Genomic DNA, 9845 nt, shown 5'->3' with positions numbered 1-9845 from the left:
TACATTAACATTTCTTCCTTTTCTTGACCAAACAGCTGATATCTTGATCAAAGCACCCTATCTAAGTCATTTTCAATGCTTACTTTCCAAACTCAAGCACATTTGCCTACCTTTTTGAGTTTTAGGAGGGACTTAGCAAGATACAGCTGTGTAAATACCTACCTTGTGTAAATTAAGCCATGCGATCTAATTTTGTGTAAATACCAACCTTATATGAATTAATCCATATTCCCTTTTTTACTAAATTGCAGCCAACAAGGTGCATGCTACTATGCAAATGGGGATCTTTTTTGAATACGAACAAAGTTCGTGATTCTTGAGTTAGTGTGTAATGATATTTTTTTAGGTCATACAATGTTGGTGATTTTTGGGTTACTGTAGCAGGTTGGGAAGCTGGATAAAATCCTCATGTTTAAAAGAGAGATTGAAAGTAGTAGTTTGTGTTTTTCTCGTTTTAACCATGATTATAGTGTAAACGATAATGTGTCTGTTGGAATTCTATTTTGATGATTGAAAAAACATGTGTGAAATATTGATGAATGACAAAACATATATTACGTGCTTAATTGAGATAATCATTAAATTATGTTTGTGTTGTTCTCCTTTGTACCAAATATTCTGTAATTATGCTATACGTGAATTTTTTATTTTTTTTTTTCAATTGAATGGTTATAAGGAGGAGATTTATATATTCGCTGTATATTGTAAGGGGGAGCATAATGCATAAAATTTTGTCATCATAAAAAAGGGGAAGACTATTGGAGTTAAGTTTTTATTGGTGACAGAACCTATTTGATGACCATGTGATTTGTTTAATAATATATGTGTGATATGTGTTGATCATTTGATATATACATCTATGTGTATCATGCTTTGATTATGGGACAGATATATATAAGTCATAGACTCATTCACAAACTCTTTCATAGACTTTATCAAAAATGTATTCACAAACTTATTTATGGGACATATATATATAAGTCATAGACTCATTCACAAACTCTTTCATAGACTTTATCAAAAATGTATTCACAAACTTATTTACGGATGACCACTCACTGATGTGTTTTTATTTGAATATATTTCCTATCTTATAACTTAATTATGATCCAAATTATATTTCTTATTAATCTAATGACAAGAGCTTTAATGGATACAATTCAAATTTAAATTCTAGTTTGACTTTACTTAAATTTCTATATTTATGGAAGATCAAATCCTTAGAATTAATTATGCTCTAGCATTCCATATCTTAAAGGAGTATGTCCGCTGGATATGGAAATTCAAACCAAAGTTGGTATGAATTAAAAATTCATGAAAAAACTCTCTCCCAAACATTATAATAGACTCATGGATAGACGCACTCACAAACGTAACTCATATGCAGGCTCTATCATAGACTTGTTAGCAAACACACTATAAATTTTACTGTGCGAATTAGTAAGCTATTCGGCCACCTCATTGTTGTATATTATTTAATATATTTTTGATTGATATCTTAGATATATTTCTACTCCATGTCAAATTTTTAACGTTCGAAATTATAATTGGAGAATCAAGTAAGGATCATTTAATGACTAGAAGTTTCCTTTTTTGGTTAGGCATTAACGGTCAACTACATATGCATTAAGTATATAACCTAAATGAAGCTTGCTGGATTCTGACATTTGTCTATAAATACTATTCAAAGCTTACTCAAAAGAAGTGATACACAAAAGAAAGCATATAATTCACACTATCATTTTACACGCAGCTAGTTATTTGTTCAACTTGGTCATTTTCATTGAATCCTTTAACAAGGCTCTCTAAGCTTATAGTTTCTAGATCTCAAAACTTGTTTGTGTGAGGAAGAAAAAGACCTCAGAGTTTACTATCTTGTTGATATTTCATTTGGGTGTTACCCCAAAATAGGACATGTGTCCTGGAGTGTTTTGGTATTGGGTATTGGTTGTAATCCCAAATTGGAACTGTGTTCCTAAAGTGCTTTGACACTACGTATTGGGTGTAATATCACTAGGGACTATGTTCCCAAAGTGCATAGGCATTGTCTTTGGCCAAGGTCCATGTTAGTGCTGTATTGACCCCATAGAGCGTTGTCCTTGGAGCTATGGCACGGTTGTTTATAGGTGTCAACAACATAGACGGTTGTCCTAGTTTTTTAATACTACGAGTATTAGTGGAAAAGACCAAATCTGTTTGCTTGGGGAGTGAATGTAGGTTAAGTATCGAACCACTATAAAATCTGCATGTCTCTCTTATCTCTCTCTGCTTTACATTTCGAGTGTGCACTTCATTTTAACTATCATTAATCAATCAAGTAAATGATTGGTTTATGGATTCATATTGCACTCATCAATGATCAATCAACTCAATGCGTGAATCAAGGTTACATTATTCATATTGAGCTTATCCATTTACCATGTTTTTTATTAAGTAACATCTGCAGTAATTATGATTATCATTCTCTAATTTATTTGATCAACCTTATAATCCAACAACTTTGATTGTTATTTTGTTCAATCTATTGTACCTTTAAGGGATATATTATTTATTAAATATTGCATACAATCTAATTATCAATCTATGCTCTGGTGGTAAGGACGGAGTCTCGCAGGCCGCTTGACGGAGAGGTTTAGGGTTTGAATCCTACTAGCCCAAGTCCACATCCACGATTTACTCCTACACGTGTGAAGGGCGTCATGCGTGTAGGCGTGGAATTAGTCTCTCTCACCGGTCCCACCAGGTTGTGTGCCCCAAAGGGGAGTATCCACTAGTGGTGATAGGGATGAGAGGAACCCGACGTAATCAAAAAAGAGATTGATATTGAGCTTATTGTGTAAAAAAGGAGAAAAGGTTTATAACACTCAATTAACCCCCCCCCCCCCGGTGCCAGCCTAGACTAATAGTAGCTACGAAGAATGTATGTTTTGAAGGGTGGTGCATCAAAGTGGAGGGTGTTTCTTTCTTTGGAAGGTATTGTAGGGGGTTTTTTGTGGGGGAGGATGATGAAATAGAGTGTTTTTTATTTTAATAAATGAATGTGGTGCTTTGTATAAAATTAGCCTTAATTGGTTTTTCAATAGAAAACCCTTCTTTCTTTGGCCCTTTACTGCTATTGATTCTATTAGTTTAACCTTGAGGCTCTAGGTATTGTTCTCTCTCTCTCTCTCTCTCTCTCTCTCTCTCTCTCTCTCTCTCTCTCTCTCTCTCTCTCTCTCTCTCTCTCTCTCATAGCTTTGCCAAGGCTTGGGTCCTTAACTACCAAAGACAAAATTTATAAACCTAACTACTCCCAAGTTTGGTAGAACAGTGAGTAAGTCGAGTGTCGATCCTCAAAGACTCAATGCAACGGTGTACCAAATTAATCTAATTTACTATGCTAGAACAATAAAAGAAGATTGAATTTGGGGTTTTCTATTTAAACTACAAAAGCAAATTAATTAAATTGAATTCCTTATGGAAAAGTAATTCCCTGCGTTAATTTAGGTGTAATCCCAAGAGGGGGGTGAATTGGGTATTTTTAAAAACCTTTAATATTATTTACCACTTAATTCCTATTTCTCTATTTAACAAATTAATTGTAGGGGTTTGAGACTGATTTAAATTATTATATCAATGAGTGTTTTCCCAATAATTATCAAGTGCGTGCGAGGTTATTCAAACATACACACATGAAATACGAGTAATGAAATGCAGTGCGGAAAATAAAAAGAGTAAAGGAAGAGAGAAGACAAACACAATTTTTACGAGGTTCAGTCAACCCAACCAACGTCCTTGCCTTGAGCAACCCACTCAAGGATTCCACTAAATCCCTGCTCCTTTAACCGGTACGGAGCTTCCCTTACATCCACTGCTTACAAGAGGCACAGCTTCCTCCTCACCCGGTTCACAACCCGAACCGTGATTACAATATATAATTTCAAATCTACAAAACAACTCAAGATTTACTTCTAACAAAACTAGTGAGTACAATTGAAACCTAATACATATCCATATGATGAAACTTGAAGCTCAGTATGTATGTAACGATACAATCGTTATATGAATGATATGCTTTAACACACAATTTTCCTTTTTATCAAATCTCCCAAAATAATGATATAAGTAAAAGCTTTCGAGAAATTGCTAAATGCACGAATATCAAATGTGTACTTATCAAAAGATTTGTCTTGCATATTATAACGATCAAAATCAATAAGGTTTCTTCCAAATATTCAACCACAATATGATCTTTTGTAATATACAAATATATATATATATATATATATATATATATATATATATGATATGATTTCCAAAGACCAAAAACTAATATAAGATTTTTCTGAAAATATCCCTCAATAATATATATAGAGTTATGAACACTAAGGGTATTCTATCAAGTAGTTTTGTAATATCGAAAATATAAAGTCTTTAAATGAAAACTCACTTGAATAAAAAATAATTAACCAATGGCTAAAACTTTTCTCAAGTAGTGATCTTATCAAAACGATTTAATATATGCACACTAAAGATCAACCTCTCAGCAAATATTCAATAATGGATTTTGAGATGAAAAGCTCTTTGAAAAATAAATATCAACACTCAAATCAGCTTAGATGGAAAAACTCTTTGAGAGTAAATATTAACAAGTAGATCGATTTACCAAACCTCAATGCCAAAATGAATGCACAAAAATGACAAGAAAGTCTTTTGAAGATCAACGTAACTTTAGCTCATATTTGAAGTATGCGATTTGAAATCCCAATCAAGAACTCAGCAGTGTATTCTCCCAAGTTGTGCAAATCATACAATATGCTCAATCGTATGCTAAAAATCCTTTCTCTTCTTTCTCTCTTGGGGCACTAGGGTTTAGATGTTGATTATATAGGTAACCTTGCCCTTAGAATGAATCTTAACTGTTGGATCAAAAAATAACTCGTGTGTTCTCTCATTAAAAATTAAATTTTTAAACTTTTCCTCAGGTTCAGATGACTGAGGGTTAGAGCCCAGATGACTGAAGTTCCTTAGAACTTTGAAAAATTAACCTGGACACAGGGTCAGACGACTGAAGTTGGGGTTCAGTCTTCTGAAGTGTCGGGTTCAGATAACTGAAATCTGAGTTCAGTCTTCTGAAGTGCTTCTACCAGGTTCTATATTTCACCATTAATTCTTTAGACGATTGAACTTAACCTTCGGTCTTTTGAAGAAATTCTTCAGATGGCTGAGCTTAACTTCAGTCTTTTGAAGTTGAATCTTCAGACGACTGAACGTGAAGTTCGATCTTCTGAACTGACTAATTCTGAATTTTTTCTTTTTTTTTAGTTTTAAAAATCTACTTTGCTCTCTTTTTTTGCTCTTTTATAAAATATTTTCTGGGGTTTTAAAAATATCTCTAAGTCCATAAATATCCCCTATTGATGTTCATGAGATGCATGAGTCATAAGGTCAATCTAGGGTATATTTCGAGTCTCAACTTAAATCATATGAAATATGTGAATATATTAGTTCTAAATACCCATTCCCATGATGATCTTGAACTCTCCACTTGCATCTTCATTCTTCAACTCTTTTAGTTCCATGAATTGTGCCAAGCTGTATATTCTTTAATCTTCATGGCTTCCATGACTTGTTATCCTTTCGTGCATGCTAAATATTGTTCCTATTCACAATCTCAATGCACAAATCAAATACCAAGTGATTTGTCATTATCAAAATAGGATTGGACACATAGAGTCAACACCCTAGTTATGAATCCACCCTACATCGTTAATTCGCAATAACTAGGTTTGGTCAATTATCAATAATGGGGTTTCAACGGTTCATCCTAATATAAATGCATCTGATGAACCCTAAACAAAGACAAGTAATCTGCTCGAGTAGTATAGTGTATCTGGGTTTGCACCAATCGTCTAGAGCACGATTGGGAGAACTGGGCATACCCTATCTAGCAAACACGGATTCCTTTCTAACAACCAAACCCTATTATGAACAACCAACTAACCCTAGCTATGCGAATCTAGCTTAGGGTTTCATTACAACTGGAGAATTGGATGAATTAGCCACTCATCATGCTAGCAATCAAACGCGAAGATAAGATGAAAAATGAAACTGTAAACATAAATTTTATTAAAATTTAAAATCCAAAAACAAAGCAAGAATGAAACTACAATTAAACTATTGCAATCCAGAATTAAAAAAAGCAATACAAATCAAGGATCTCTACCGAAAATGAGACTAAAGGAGGCTAAAAATAACCCCTAATTATCTCTTTGAAGTTTAATTTTATACCCCTTAGGGTTTATATGTGCTTGAATTCAAATCAAGAAACAAACCGCAATAATCTCGTGAAGCAGATTTCTAGAATCAATAGAAGTCGACGTAGTCACATTGCTAAGGTCTCCTAGTTGACACATTATGGAAAATTTTCAATTTTAGTTGGTGGCATCGTCAACTAGGTCACACATCCAAGGTCTCCTGGTCGCGCCCTGGTCGAGGGTCTTTGTGAACCTGCTATTAATTAGCACTCTGGAGTCTTCTAGCCCAACCTGGTTGCCCCTTGTGTCCGCTTGGTCGCACCACATGGTCGATCAGGGATATTCTTCTGTAATTGAATCAAGGTTATGGAGACCTAGTCAAGCACTTGGTTGAGCCTCGTGCTTCCAAGTTGCTGTATTGACTCCTTGCGCTACTTAAATCTTCGATTTAAGCCCTAATTTCTTGAAAAATCAAATATACCACGTGTAACTCTGAATAGTAATAAGAAGTGATCTCTCTCTCTCTCTCTCTCTCTCTCTCTCTCTCTCTCTCTCTCTCTCTCTCTCTCTCTCTCTCTCTCTCTCTCTCTCTCTCTCTCTCTCTCTCGTTTTCCTCCTCCTCCTCCTTCATCTTCATGAGAAGTTCACAAGTTACAGTAGGAATTGAAATCTTAATTTGGGATTAGATAGTTTATATTTCTATAAAATTAAAAAAAAAAAATAAGCCTTCAGAGTGTTATAGTTTGAATGAAACCTATTTTCATGATTTTAGTATAATTTTTTTTAGTAAAAATGTATTTTGGTTAGTGTTAAATTGAATTTCTAATGTTATAAAACCTATATTAATTGGTTTGGTTTAGTTTCTCCATCACTTCGCTCAATTTGAGCTTAGGTGCAAATTGTACTGCAATCTGGTTTATTTTGCCTCTATACTAAACTAAACAATTTTTATTCACTTGATTTTTCTTCAAACAAACCAAATTGACAAATTGCACAACCCTGCAGTGCATTAAAAAAGAACTGAACCATTAAAAATCAACAAAAATTTTGGAGTTAAATGAGGATAAAATTTTTTGTAGCTAACTAAAGAGAATCCATGTGCTAAAAAATAAACAATTTTTCATTTTCATATTCTACAAAAAAAAAAAAAATGAATAACTTCTCCATTGTTTGTGCATATGCATAGTAAATAAAAAAAGAAGGAACAAGAAAAGGAAAAAACAACAAAACCAAGCCGTAGTCCCACTAGGTGGGTTTAGCTATATGAATAAACACTCAATAATTGGTCTGAGTGACTATCAGTAAAAACTTTAATTTTCTTTTGGAAACATAATGTGTATGACTTATATTAGACATCCATTTGGCCCACAAATTTCCTTGCACAGATTTTTTTCGACAATGGTATGTGTACTCTTGTGAGTGGCATGATTAGTCCCCCCCTTCCATTATTTTCACCTAAATTAAAATAAGAAAGTCAGATCTTGAAAAGTAGGAAATAAAATGAATAACATTTACTTCAAAATATTCAAAGTTACAATGGTCTTTCGCCTCAAGGGGCTTACCCATCCTTTGTAGGTTGTATGCCTTAAAAACCAATTAGTTGGCTAGGACTTTTGTATTATTATATATATTATAATTAATGAATTTAAGCAATATAGTTAATCATGTTGCATAGATATTGTACGCATCATATAAATAAGTGCACAAATAATTTGAGAATATAAGTTATTAATGATGTTAAGAACATATAACCAAGATTTTTTGGTATTTTGTTGACTTTTGGAGTCTGATCCCTGTTTTGATACTCACAAAACACTAATATTTTATGTGTTTATTTAAGTGCATGAACATGTTTACATTTCGGCACACACATAAGGAAAAGATAAATGGAAGCCATGGAGGAACTTAAAGCTTATATTGCATGGCATATTCCAAGAAGAATTAGAAGAACAAAGAAAAAAGAAGACATGTTTATTTAATTTGTAATGCATTTAGGTTTTTGATCTATAATAATGCATGCTCTGCATGATGTGGTTAAATGCTCAAAATGACCGTAGACAGACTTTAAGGCACCTAAACTTTAATCAAAAATGTTTTTCATAAAGGTTTTTGGAATAACTTTAGGGTCAAAATTAGGGCAAAACTGAGGTATTCACTGACCTCGGTCGACTAACTAGTTCACGTTATGTAACCCTCAGTTGACTAACCATGTCTTAGGCCAGAAGTCAAAATTTGACAAAGCTCAGTCAACTGTCTATTTTTTTAATTAAGTTTTCATAGTCGACTGACCTTAGAACTTGGCAAATTTGCTTACCTCAGTCGACCAAAATTTTTAGAACAAAATAGCCCTAGTCGACCGACACTATTCACTCGGCCGACTGGCTCTTGAGGTTAGCCGACCGAACCTATGAAAGGTGAAAAATCGCCCGAGGTTAGCCAATCGGCGATTTCCTCAGTCATCAAGCCCCTAAGAAATTTGATATTTTAGCCTCGGTTAGCTGACCAACGAAGTCGTTAGTTGATGGACCCTCTCGGGTTGCCCAATTTTTTAGCGCTAAAACGTTTTTAATTTTTTAATTAAAAAAATTTTAAATACCCTCCATGTCCTTAAATGGTCATTTTCTTGGAAAATCTATATATACTCCTTTCATTAGCATAATTAGTAATAAGATTAGCTCAAAAACTCTTCCAAATATTTTGTGCTTAAATTGCTACTCTCTTTCCCTTTTCCTTGGAAAATATTTTGAAAGGGAGCATTGTTTACTTCGCACTTTCTTCTTTAGTAAATTCATTGCTCTAGAAGATTGTTGAAGAATCATTCTAGTGGGCATATAGCATTTGAAAGCATTTACTCTCATTCATACTATATTTTTGAAAATCATTTTTGAGAGTAAGTGTAAAGTTTCTCCCATCTATTTTATTGATAAATATTTTTAGGGGAACTCATTGCAACTTGTGAATACTTGCACATCTATTGTAAGATTCAAAAGCTCATATAGTATTTATTGAAAAAACATTTTTGAGCATAAATCCTAACTTCTCCAAATACTATTCATTGCTATATCTTTTTTGGAGAAAATATTAGTGACATTTAGATCTTTGAAGTTCTTATTGCATATTTCACCTCACATCAAAGATCATTTTTTCAAAATCTTCTTGAAAGCAACAACGCATGGTTCTCCTACACTTTTCATTGAAAAATATTTTGGAGAAATATTTATTAGGGTTTGAATCTTTGAGTATTCATCATATATATTTTTATTCAAATATTGAAAAATTATATTGAGAAAAACACCTACTCTACTAAGCTTAAACTCATATAATCTGGGAGTGCATTTTAGAGCTTCAATTTGTACATCTCTACTTTTTGAGAAGCATTTTCTTTGTACACAAAATTATTATTATCTTTTGTTGACCTTATAGGTCACGCCCGGTTTTGATTATGACAAATACTCATTATATCTAATGGGTGTTTGAGGTTATATGCAGGAATTCTAAGTGACAGATCATAATGCACAAAGAGAAGATCGAAGTTGAAGACTCAATTTCTATTGTATTATATTTCAATCTTATGCAAATGGTCTGTAATAGTAATTAGGTTTTTGGTTT

This window comes from Malania oleifera, chromosome 9 (assembly GCF_029873635.1).
Source record: "Malania oleifera isolate guangnan ecotype guangnan chromosome 9, ASM2987363v1, whole genome shotgun sequence".
Taxonomy (NCBI): Eukaryota; Viridiplantae; Streptophyta; class Magnoliopsida; order Santalales; family Ximeniaceae; genus Malania; species Malania oleifera.
Note: the sequence above shows the minus strand (reverse complement) of the source record.